General features: G+C 42.5%; 1 long non-coding RNA gene across 1 annotated transcript; it reads left to right on the forward strand.

The window, feature by feature from the left end:
• Positions 1 to 9,962, forward strand: LOC138988182 (uncharacterized). The gene is made up of 4 exons (XR_011464435.1): positions 1 to 1,145; positions 5,996 to 6,211; positions 8,642 to 8,910; positions 9,405 to 9,962. It is a non-coding gene; the product is annotated as an uncharacterized lncRNA (long non-coding RNA).
• Positions 9,963 to 13,415: the final 3,453 nt, after the last annotated feature.

Here is a 13,415-nt window from a genome sequence, read left to right on the forward strand (position 1 = left end):
TACTGTTGCCTGGAAAATCCCATGGATGGAGGAGCCTGGTAGGCTGCAGGCTCTTCTTAATATCTTAATATCTTCTGCTTCTGTTAGGTCCATACAATTTCTGTCCTTTATCGAGCCTATTTTTGCATGAAATGTTCCCTTGGTATCTCTAATTTTCTTGAAGATATCTTTAGTCTTTCCCATTCTGTTGTTTTCCTCTATTTCTTTGCATTGATCACTGAGGAAGGCTTTCTTATCTCTCCTTGCTATTCTTTGGAACTCTGCATTCAGATGCTTATATCTTTCCTTTTCTCCTTTGCTTTTTACTTCTCTTCTTTTCACAGCTATTTGTAAGGCCTCCCTGGGTAGCCATTTTGCTTTTTTGCATTTCTTTTCCATGGGGATGGTCTTGATCCCTGTCTCCTGTACAATGTCACGAACCTCCATCCATTGTTCATTAGGCACTCTATCTATCAGATCTAGGCCCTTAAATCTACTTCTTACTTCCACTGTATAATCATAAGGGATTTGATTTAGGTCATACCTGAATGGTCTAGTGGTTTTCCCTACTTTCTTCAATTTAAGTCTGAATTTGGCAATAAGGAGTTCATGATGTGAGCCACAGTCAGCTCCCAGTCTTTTTTTTGCTAACTGTATAGAGCTTCTCCATCTTTGGCTGCGAAGAGTATAATCAATCTGATTTCAGTGTTGACCATCTGGTGATGTCCATGTGTAGAGTCTTCCCTTGTGTTGTTGGAAGAGGGTGTTTGCTATGACCAGTGCATTTTCTTGGCAAAACTTTATTAGCTTTTGCCCTGCTTCGTTCCATATTCCAAGGCCAAATTTGCCTGTTATCCCAGGTGCTTCTTGACTTCCTACTTTTGCATTCCAGTCCCCTATAATGAAAAGGACATCTTTTTTTTTTTTTTTTTTTTTTTTTGAGATAGTCATCTGCCTCTAAATAGCAGCTGAACCTGGCATTCCAAGCTGTAAAGTTTTTTTTTGTTGTTGTTTTTGTTTTTTTAAGAAAAAAACAACAACCAGCCAACAGGAAAAGTTTATCTGGGGAAGCACAAAATACAGGCCCTTTGAAGACTATGGGATTTGCTGAAGAAACTGAAGATGGAGAAGTCATGGAAGACAGTCATGACCCAGAAGAGTATTATGTAATTTAAATTTTCTTCTCATCATGATCCTTTAATGCATTCATTTTTTGGACTCCGTTTTATTTACTTATCTGTTACATGTTTCTTGCAAAGCCTATTTTGAGTAGCTTTTTAAACTGAAGTTTCTTTAGCTGGAGGCTTGGTTCTAGGCCAAGGAATGAATTTTATTTTGAAATATCTGGCAGGATTGTGATGGGGATCAGAGAGCTAAAGTGGGAAAGGAAAGGCTATTTTGGTTTTAAAAGGATAAACTTTTAAGCAAAAGCAGGTGTCTTTTACTCCTTAAAAAATGACAGATAAAATTTATTCACTTTTACTGATATTTGTATAAGGAAAGAAGAACAATTTTGGTTTAAAAAACTGCAAGTCCCATTCCAGTCATTCTTCATAAGAGCTGACTTGTAATGAACATGTATCAAGAAATGTTGGTTGACAATGTACTGTCTCATTCCACAAGGATTTAAAGCCACTTGGAAAGAATGATAAAATACAGAAAGGACACACGGGTCAAAAGAGGATGAGAACAAAAGGGCAAAACAAATAAACAAAAACGAAAGGGTGAGATTAATACTAAACTGTGTCTGCATGAACACACATGTACCTCTGTTATCCATTTACAGAACACGTGTGTTTCCTTGTATAGAGGCATACAGAAGAGCATTCCCAGGTCAGTCATCATTGTGAATGATGTTTTTTGTAATGGAAAAAAAAAGATTCCATGAACTTTAAATATGCTTTTTCTCAGCCACCCAGTGAAAAAGATCATGGATGTTTTGTATTTAAAATACATTTTAAATATTAGTTATTGTTGCTTTGGAGAAGAGATTCTCCAGTATTCAAGCCTGGAGAATTCTATGGACAAAGGAGACTGGCGGGCTACCGTCCCTGGGATCGCAAAGTGTCGGACACAACCGAGTGATTAACACTACTGTTAGCTTATACCTTCCTTTCTCGCTCCTTCTGTAGTTCCGCTATCAATAGATGCCATCAGTACTCACCCTGTCACCAAAGCCAAAACCTAAGGGGCATCCTGGATGTCTTCCTTCCCTTCCCTGGTGAATTTCATTCACTGTAAGTGTTTATGGTTCTAGCCCCTAAGAGTACATTTCTGAATCATTGTAGCTTTCCATTGCCAGTGTCAAGGTTTCATTTGTACATTTACCATCTCTCCTCTGAACTAATAACAAAAAAAAACCTTTTAGTTGAATCTTGGCCCCTGGACACAATCCTCCAATCCATTCTCCATATTAAGCTTGATCTGTCCTTCTATATAGGAGAAGGCAATGGCACCCCACTCCAGTACTGTTGCCCGGAAAATCCCATGGATGGAGGAGCCTGGTAGGCTGCAGTCCATGGGGTCGCTGAGTCAGACACGACTGAGCGACTTCACTTTCACTTTCCACTTTCATGCATTGGAGAAGGAAATGGCAACTCACTCCAGTGTTCTTGCCTGGAGAATCCCAGGGATGGGGGAGCCTGGTGGGCTGCAGTCCATGGGGTCGCACAGAGTCAGACACGACTGAAGCGACTTAGCAGCAGTCCTTCTATATTACATACATGGTCAGGTCACTCCACAGCCTGAAGGCCATCAATGGCCCTCCAATGTCTGCAAAATAAGCTGTTTCTTAAAACCTAGACATAGTATTAAAAAGCAGAGACATCACTTTGCCAACAAGGATCCATATAGTCAAAGCTATGGGTTTCCCAGTAGTCATGTATGGATGTGAGGGTTCAACTATAAAGAAGGCTGAGCACCAAAGAATTGATGTTTTCAAACTGGGTTCTGGAGAAGACTCTTGAGAGCCCCTTGGACAGGAAGGAGATCAAACCAATCAATCCTAAAGAAAAGCAACCCTGAATCTTCATTGGAAGGACTGATACTAAAGCTGAAGCTCCATTACTCTGGCCACCTGACATGAAGAGCCAGCTCACTGGAAAAAAACCCTGATGCTGGGGAAGATTGAGGGCAGGTAGAGAAGGGGGCAGCAGAGGATGAGATGGTTAGATAGCATCACCAACTCAATGGACATGAGTTTGAGAAAGCTTCAGGAGATAGTGAAGGGCAGGAAAGCCTGGCATGCTGCAGTTCATGGTGTCACAGAGTTAGACACAACTTAGTGACTGAAGACCAATTTGAATTTATTTATTTGATACCTGAAATGCATATCATTTTTCTGGTATTCATACCCAGTGTCCTCCTAAAGGACCACCTTCCTTCACATGCTACATCTTTGAGCTTCTAGGTAGAATCGACTCTTGCAGCTTGTAAATCTCAGGCCTGACCAATCAAAGCATAGCATTCTGCTCACCAAAATAATTCATTCAGGTAACTCAAACAGAACTGTGAGACTTTGCTGGTATGTCTATAAAAGACATGTCTCTTTCCTTCCCATTGGACTTGACCCTGTGAGACTCTAACAACCATATTACAATCACAAAACATAAACCACATGAGAGTGGAACCATGCACAGATGGTGTCAGAACACAGAGATAAAGAGAGAAATTTAAGATCACTTGGATCTTGATCTAGACATGTCTATAATAGCCAGCTCTTCCTTTGGACTTTTCAGTTACAGCTGCCATTAAATGCCATTTCACTTAAGTCTTTTTGAGGAGGGTGTTCAGTCACTTGAAAAAGATGTTATCCTTCCTAATATTATTGCAAACAGCCTTTAGTTAGGCATTAGACTCTTTGGGATCTAGCCTCTGCCTACTTTTTCCTGAATATTTAGAAATTAGTCATTTATTATGTATTAGACAATTCACCTTTTTATCTCAATCAATAGATTATATCATATGATATAAAATGTGTGTTTAATTTCTTTTTTAAATGATTCTTATTGTGATAAAAGTCACATATATAAGAAGTACTATCTTAATCACTTTTACCTGTACGATTTGGTGGCACCAAGTACATTCACATTTTTGTGCAACTCCCACCATCATCCATCTCCTGAATTTTTCACCTTCCTAGACTGAAACTTTGTCCCCAGTAAGTACTAAGTCCCTGTTCTGTCTCACCACCCCACCTTCCATGCCCCTGACATCTACCAATGTGCCTTCAAACTCTACAAATCTGACTATTCAAGATACCTCGTATGTGAAAGTGAAAGTCGCTCAGTCGTGTCCAGCTCTTTGTGACCCCATGGACTATACAGTCCATGGAATTCTCCAGGCCAGAATACTGGAGTGGGTAGCTGTTCCCTTCTCCATGGGATCTTCCCAACCCAGGGGTTGAACCCAGGTCTCTTGCATTGCAGGTGGATTCTTTACCAGCTGAGCCACCAGGGAGCCTTATACCTCATATAAGTGAAGTCAAACACTATTTTCTGCACCTGCTATATATTGGAATGCATTTTAAGATTCACTTAATATATGCCCCACAAACAGATTGTACCTTCTTTTTTTCCCTCTGCTATACAGTGAGTTCTCATTAATTATCTATTTTTTACATAATGGTGTATATATGTCAATCCTAGTTTCCCAATATATCCCAAATTCTTGCAGGTGAAGAGAGAAATAGTACCCCAGAAAAGCCCTGAGCCCATCCTGTGAGTTAATCAAGACTCTTAAGATTATAATGGACAGAATCCAGTTCAAACCAGCTCAAGAATGGGGAACTCAATGAAGTAGCATTAAATTCTCTAGCCATATCTGGGTTCTCATTCATTGTCACCAGGATTTTATCTCTTCCCATCTCATAGATGGGTTCTCCCCCAGTAGATTTCACTTTCAGGCAGACACCTGCCATTGTGACAAAGACAGCCACCAACAGCTCCAGGTTTGCATTTTGCAGTCTCAACAGAAAATATATATACACATTTTCTCTTTCTCTTTCTCAGTACTCCTAGCAAAGATCTAAGGATGACAGTCCTTTAGTTCTGATTGGTCCTGCTTAAGTCATGAGTATGCCCCTTAATCAATGATTGGCTAAGGGAAGGTGACGTTCCCATTGGCTAGGCCATGTCACATGTCCATTCCTAGAGTGAAGGACAGAATCAGCCCCACCTAAGTCACATGGAAAATAAAGGCACCAGGTCTAGGGAAAGAGAGCCTAATGGTGGTCAGTCAAAAGCAACAGATGACCTCTGTAGGCTGATTTCATATAAAATCAAAACCATATTTATTTTGTCTGCATTATACAAAATCAATCTGTTGCCACAATGGCCTTTCTCTGAGATAATCTAATTTTGCTCCTCTGTCCATGGAATTCTCCAGGCAAGAATATTGGAGTGGGTAGCCATTCCTTTCTCCAGGGGATCTTTCTGATCCAGGGATCAAAGCTGGGTCTCTGGCATTGCAGGCAGATTCTTTACTCTGAGCCACCGAGGAAGACTGGTATTTTGTCAGACTTGCTCAATATTGTACATTCTACAAACCTGGCATCTGAGATGATCACTCACTATAGGCTGTCTTAATGCTAGCTCCCAGTTGGCTTTTAATGAAAGAATGGATTGTTCTCAATTGAAATCTTCTTCTTCCCTAAAATCTTCTGATTTTTCATATCAATATCCTAATATGTACAAAAATCTATGCAATTATCTTTGATAATTATAAACAAGAAGGAGCAAAGCATACTTGGAGATTGGTCTCTTTGTAGAATCAAAGAAGAGCCAGTAAACCCAGTGCCTTCCTTGGCCAACATAATAATAGCACTGCTATGGGGCACTGAAATGCTATCCTAGTTCATCAATTTGGCTGCATCACTATCGTCCGGTTTTCCTTCTTGCTTCTTGAGAGATCATCAATTGATGCCTAAAGGCACCAGCAGCTGCCATTTGCTCTGTGTCTTCTTTGTAACCGGTACCATCCTGGGTCCTTTTAGCTTTGTACCTTATTTCCTTCTCAGGAAAAGCCGTGCCTCTCCCACTTCCATCTCCCGCTCGAAGGAGCAGCATAGGATGGACACATCAGGACCCTCAATGCTGGGATGTTGCTTAAGAATGACAAGGGATGAGATCAAAGTTGAAGCCACCTACCACAGTCTCTATGGGTTCCTCTCGCCTTTGAATGTGCCACTCGGCGTCCAAACAGGACACACCAAAAAGGATTTCACTACAGAGAGGTCAGTGGAACAACTGGATTCAGAAGGGCAGACAAGGTGAAAAGAAGCAAGCAGAAGCGTTAAGGTCCAAGCACTCGCCAGGGCAGGAACCATCACTGCCCAGGCCTGGAGGGGGGGCGTGACAGTGGACGCTGAATGCAGCCAAGAGTGGGAGACTCGGAAGGAGACCTTCCTCCAGGAAGCACGCCTGGAGAAGCGCCTGGCCATGACTAGGACCAGGCAGAAGTGGGGAGGGAGCCAAGGCAGGAAACTCTGACCCTGCGCTCCTCCACCCTCCAGTATCCTCTCTCTCTCCTTCCCCAGCCAAACCCAACAGCTTCAGGAAGAAAGGGAGGCTGGGCAGCGCTGTGTGCAGAGAGGGGCTTCTCAGGGAAAGAACTGGAAAGCAAGGAGAGACGATTGAAGAGGAGTCAAGAAGCGGGGTGGGAGCGAGTGGGAATTAGACAGCGCAGGACTCCTCTTTGTTTTTATTTTCTGTTGTAGGGGGTTGCTTGTTTTGTTTTTTGTTTTCGTTTTTTTTTTTTTTTTTTGCCTCACTACATGACAAGTAAGGCTTCCCTGATGGCTCCGTGGTAAAGAATCCGCCTGCCAATACAAGAGCCATCGTTCAATCTTTGGGTCAGAAAGATCCCCTGGAGAAGGAAATGAGAGCCCACTCCAGTATTCTTGCCTGGGAAACCCCATGGACAGAGGAGCCTGGCGGACTACAGTCCATGGGGTTGCAGAGTTGGACACCACTCAGGGACTAAATAACAACAACAGCATGTTATGCATGATCTTAGTTCACTAATCAGAGACTGAACCCATGCCCTCGCAGCAGAAGTGCAGAGTCTTAACCACCGGACCACCAGGGCCCCTCTCCTTAATCCCTTCCTTCTCTAGTTTCTCTCCAAAACTCCACGGAGGGGGTGCAAGAGCCCTGTTGCCCCCTCTTGAGAAGAGCAGAAGAAACACCTTCTGGAGCCGCTTAGGGCTGTCAATAGTTCAAGCGTAAGGAGCCCTCAGGCCTCAGAGTGGTCCAGGTCCAATTACAAGCAGATTACACTAGAGTTTGGGGCCAAGACCTGGCCATGATGAACAGATTTTGAAGAAGTGTCCCCTCCGTAAATCCCTCTCCTAAACTTGCAAAAGCCACAGGTAGCTGATTCCACATTCAAGGGTTCAAGTTTCTACCAGAGTTCCAGCTCATCAGGAGTTAAGTGTTCCTCTTACCCTGTTAGAGATGAGAAAAGCAATTCTGGGAGCCACTGAGCAAGAAGACACAGTCAAGCCTTAATACACATGGGGTTGGAATTCCTGCCTACTTCACCCCTGCTCTGTTATGAGCACACACACCTTACTCCCCGCCTCTTAAGACCACTTCACGGAGACCCTGTTTCCTAGAGAGCTCATTGTGCTATGAGGGAAAAGCCCCATTCCTCAACTGTCTTCCTTTCATGCTGGTTAATATACTTCCTACTTCAAATGGTAACTAAGCCTGTCACTATCAGGATGTGCTCAAGCATGACCAAAACATTCACTCTGGCTAGACCATGTAAATTTTACTTAGTGAAAACTGCACCCACCACCCTTGCTCTGCACACGGGACAAAGACTGGCCCTAAGAGACTGGTGCCAGGTCCATGGGTCTGGTTTAGTTTTGCCAGGGAGAACCCGGGCAATCTTTCACCATCATCGTCATTATATCGCAGGCTTAGAAAAACCAGGCAGCCTCAATGCCTCTTGGCTTTCTTCACCAGACAGTCTCTACCGTTACATACGTGCTCACACACACTCTCACACACATACGCACGTGCACACACACACACACACAGAGCCAGGAGCACGCAGGACCGCACTTTTCATGGGCTTCATGCGTCCCTCAGTGTGGGACCAAGATCAAGTGTAAGATGTACTGAATATGTTGGGTAACCAGAGTTTTCTGGAGAAGAAAATTTTAAAAAGAAAAAAAGAAATTTGCCACGAGGATTGCTTAAATTCTGTGCCATGGTTTCCAAAAGACACATTGACACAGACACGTCTCTTCTTTCTTTTCTACATCAGCAATACTGATGTTTGAAGACAGAGCATCTTCCTTGTGTGGTCTGTCTTGAGTATCCCTGGACATGGAGCAGCATCCCTGGCCTCTACCCTGGGGTAGTAGGATTACCCAGCTCCTCTTCAGTAGCGATCAATCAATAATATCTCCAGACACTGCCAAATGTCCCTGGGGTCAAAATCGTCCCAGCCGAGAACTTCTGTACAGTATGTTCACAGGGAAGGAATCTACTCAGTCCCCACAATCTGTTTGCCAACAACCATGGCTCCCTTCTGAGAACCCCTAGCTGAACCGTATCCTGTCTTGAAAGCACACAAGAAGCAGCCAGAAACTATGCCCTCTTCCCCATTCCCTCTCACCTTAACCAACATATTCCCTTTTTGTTTTGTCTAGGATACAAAACTCACAGAGTTTCCAAATTCGAAGCACGTATTCCAAGAAAATAATTGATCGTGTGTACAAAGATTTAATTACAAGAAAGAGCCTGCACCAAGGTTTATAATATGGAAAATTGGGAAACGGCCTAAGTGTCTGGTGATAGAATCGTGGTTAAACAAGCTGTGATACATTCATCCAGTAGAATATATACAGTGTCATTAAAAGTAAGGAGGATGGAAATGCCCGGGCACCATAAGATGTTCAAGAAATAGTAACAGAACAAAGTAGGTTACTAGAGAATCTTTTCAGTGGTCATCCCATTTTTAAACTCTTCTCAGTGATTATCCCATTTTTAAAGTCTCTTTGCATGTGCATAGAAAGAGTCTGCATCAAAAGTAGTTACTAACAGAGTTTTGTTTTTTTTTAATTTCTACCCTTTTGATCTTGAACTTCAATTTGTATAATAAATATATTTTACATAAAATTTTTATATAAGTTCTTGGATAGTCAGGGTCATCACACATGATTACACTTCCAAAGGACTGCAGAGAAAAAAGTCTAAGGAAAAAAAGGCTAGACACTATAGGCTGAAGTATGCATGAACACCATCTTTGAAATTCTCTGGTGACACAACTGCTTGTCCAATCCAGAGAATTCTTTAAAGCAAAAATAAAGCAAAATGACCCTAGTTTATATATTTTTTAAGTTATCCCACCCTAACTTAAACAGGGAAGGAAATGAGTCTGGAATTGACATCATTTTATTGTGTTTTTATTAGTCAGGAACTATAAATCCGAAGGGTTACCCACAGTATGAAGTCATTTAGAACCAAAGCGTTTCCTGCCTGGCAAAGGTGTTTATGAGTGGCCATATGAAGAAGACTGGATCATGGCTGGGCTCCAGGACCATCATGGAGGTGGCAGGATTTATGGAACTCACGCCTTGCTCAATCTGGTCAGAATTCCAAGAAGTAATCTGAAATCACTGAATGCAGAAAAATCATAAATCCTAAGATGTTGCAGCCATCCTCTTATATTACAGCACTATCTTTTACAAGACTGCTTGTGAGAGACTGCCCCGCTGAAATAAACAATGGGAAAAAGCTGTCTCTATAATCTCTCCCTGCCACAGCTTCAGACATTCTTAACATGGCAGTGCATCTCTACTGTTACTGAAATTACTCTGAAACAATGATGGCATTTCAAGGATTTTCTGCAGAAAACCCCCAGGTTTAACTGTGCAGTCGGTACTTGGTATGCCCATTCCACTTCAGCTGATACTGCAGGCTGATTGGAAGGGGCTCAAGCATCCAGGGATTTGGGTATCCGCAGGGCATCTGGAAACAACTCCTCACTATACTGAGGAACAACTGTATTCAGAACTAAAATTAAAGTACAGCTGCCTGAAGTGTTCCCGTGGTCAGAGTATTGGCAGATAATAATCATATGGTTGGTAGGTGAGATGGTCAGAACCCCGGACACATATGTTGTTTAATCTCTCAGTCATGTTCTACTCTTTTGTGACCCCAAAGACTGTAGACCTGCAGGCTCCTCTGTCCATGGGATTTCCCAGGCAAGCATACTGGAATGGGTTGCCATTTCCTTCCCCAGGGGATCTTTTGGACCCAGGGATCGAACCTGCATTGGCAGGTGGATTCTTTATCGCTGAGCCACATGGGAAACCCCAAACCAGAATATATATAAGTCACTATATAAAGTTAAATACATACCCAAGAAGTCCTTATCCACTTGACTCCTCCTAGGCACAAAATTCAGATTAAATTCAGGATGTCCAATCAAATTTGAGTGTCATCTAGTGCAACAAATAACTGTTTAAGAATAAACATTTAACTGGGTGCCCTGTATTCTTATGTGCTAAATCTGGCAACTCTACCTGACTAGAATTCTCCTGCAAAGGCATGACATGAATCCAAGTGACCTTCAGAAGGACTATGCATTAATTTCTCCTATAATAAGAAGCAGCTTTTCTTATGAGAAGGGATTCTTAGATTCCTGAAACAGCATCAAAGTCAGATTTAACTGAATCAGAAAGACATAAGAAATGCTGGATGGAAAGTCAGAAGACTGAAGACCTAGTCCTGACTGTTGAGCCCTGCGTCCCAGGGTCATAGATCTGAGACCTCACACCAAGGCCTCAGAAGTGGAGCCCAGAACCCAGGTCACCTTAGAAGTTGGCTGAGCCCCAACTGTTACTAAAATCCCTTGACCATTATTAACAAGTTTCCTGTCTCCCAATTAAGCAAAGATAGCCACTCAGTAAATACACTATAGTGTCTCAACCAATCACCTAATGCCAAGCATCCAGGAATTTACTTTGTCTTGAGGCTATAAAAATTGGCTATTAACTCCCAAGAACTGTCGACTCTCTCTGGTCTGTTGGGAGGTCAGCCTGCTGTGTCGCAGTGCTCACATTATCTCTGCTTTTTCTTCTTAATAAACCCGCTCCCTTCTGAAATGCTCTATATCTGGAAATGCTTTTCCAACCCATGCTCAGACTCCCTCAGTATTGGCAATTCCAATAACCAGCTTTGCATGACTTTGAGACAAGCCCTCTAAACCCTGTAAGTCTGTTTCCATAATACATCCAAAGCAGAAAACAAGTGATTGCCGCCCTTTCTCTGAACTCACAGCAAACATTATTAAGTGATCACAGCGTTCCTTCCCACTGTGTCCAGAATTCTGCTTGGCAAAATCTCCAGAAGGCCACCAACCATGGACAAGACTACACCCTTGACAAGAAATCCACTTGCCTTCCTTGAAATAAATGAGCCAGCTCCAATGAGAATTTGGAATCCTTCATGTTCCAAATTCAACCCTAAATGGCAAGATCATACCTAGTTTCATACTATTAAAAGCACCTGGCGTGTAGCTTAAACTAATCAACCACATGCTTAGATCATACTATTTCAGCTGGCATAATGTAAAATCAATTACAGGCACCAAAACACAAGAGGTCACTCATGTCAGATTCTCAAGCACAGAAATTAGAGTGTTTAAACTCAGCTTCTGAAACCAGGAGATGAACAATAGGCTCAGTAGGCACCTCTCTGTTTGTCTCTGGTCATATTAGCTTTTGTGACTGTGAAATAAAAAGGAGAATTTGATACACCAGGAAGACAGTTCTCCTGATAAATTGACTGTATATAATGGAAACAGCTGAGAGTGAGCCTCAGCTTTCCAGATTTCTCAGAGTTTATTCCATATGTTTCTTCCCACCCCCACCACCCCATCTCATCACAAACTCTGGAAGATTTCCAACACACAGCTCTAAAACTGGGGATACAGGGCACTGGATGCTTTATTCCTTCTTCATTTTCTGTAAGAAGGATATAAAGGAGAAAAGACCTTCTCTTGGCCTTTCACCAAACTGCTCCTTCTCACCCGTGTGCATCTCCCCTCCCCAGTACAGATGTGAAGTTGATGTAGAAGTAGAGGTGGAGGAAGTGGCTCTGGATAGCCCTACTCTCATCATCCTCTCCCCTTATCACTCCTCACAATGAAGGATATACTCTTTATGTCCATGGTATTTTGTACAACATCTTACTGTACCCCTAAAATTCCTCCACCAAGTCAAAGCTCAACATTTTAAGGTGCAAATGATTGCACATGGCCTTTTATTCTTCCTTCAGTATCTACATAATGCCTTTTAAGTGTTTTTAAAATGTGTTTTAGGTCAGTGTTAATGGATAAAAAAGTGTTGAGTGGTAAGGCTCTGAGCATGCGTCTAGATTTTTTACAATACTTCTTATGGAAATAATTTCCCATTATAAATCTTTGCACTGTACGTTGCATTCTTCCCAAGATACAGCCTTGACATGTGATACAAACTCCCTGTCTTCTTAGGCAAGTCTTCTCTCCCCATCAGAGCATAACAAGAGCAGGGTCCACACCTCTTTTTAGCTTTGTGTGTCCTGCTTCTAGATCAGTGTAGTGTAACACAGTAGGCCTTCAATATGAATTTCTGGGCTTCCCTGGTGGCTCAGTGGTAAAGAACCCACCTGCCAATGCAAGAGACTCAGATTCGAACCCTGGTCCGGGAAGACCCCACGTGCTGCAGGGCAACTAAGCCCGGGCACCGCAACCTTGTACTCTAGAGCCCAGGAGCTGCGACTAAAGAAGCCTGCGTGCCTAAGCCCATGCTCTGCAACAAGAGAAGCCACTGCCACGAGAAGCCCCAGTCCCCGCTCTCCACAAGCAGAGAAAAGCCCATGCAGCAGTGAAGACCCAGTACAGCCAAAATAAATTAATAAAATTGATAAAATTATAAAAAAATAAAAGCAAAACTTGACAACTACCTTCTGATGTAGATTTTTTTTTTGCCTTATTTATGTATTTTTTCCTTATACTTTTTATTTCGTATTAGGGTATATCCAATTAACAATGTTGTGATAGTTTCAGATAAACAGCAAAAGGTCTCAGACCTACGTATACATGTATCCATTCTCCCCCAAACTCCGCTCCCATCCAGGCTGCCACACAACATTGAGCAGAGTTCCATGTGCTGTGCAGTAGGTCCTTGTTGGTTATCCATTTTAAATATAGCAGTGCGTACATGTCCATCCCAGCTCCCTAACTATCCTTTACCCCCGTCCTTCCCCCTGGCAACCATAAGTCTGTTTTCTAAGCCTGTGAATCTGCCTCTGTTTTGTAAGCTCATGTGCATTATTTCTTTGTAGATTCCACCTATAAGGAATGCCACAGGGCATTTCTTCTTCTCTGCCTGATGAAGCAGATTCTTCTTAATTTAGCACAAAAGAAATGGTCAAGGA

This window comes from Bos mutus, chromosome 6, assembly GCF_027580195.1.
Source record: "Bos mutus isolate GX-2022 chromosome 6, NWIPB_WYAK_1.1, whole genome shotgun sequence".
In the NCBI taxonomy this organism is placed as follows: domain Eukaryota; kingdom Metazoa; phylum Chordata; class Mammalia; order Artiodactyla; family Bovidae; genus Bos; species Bos mutus.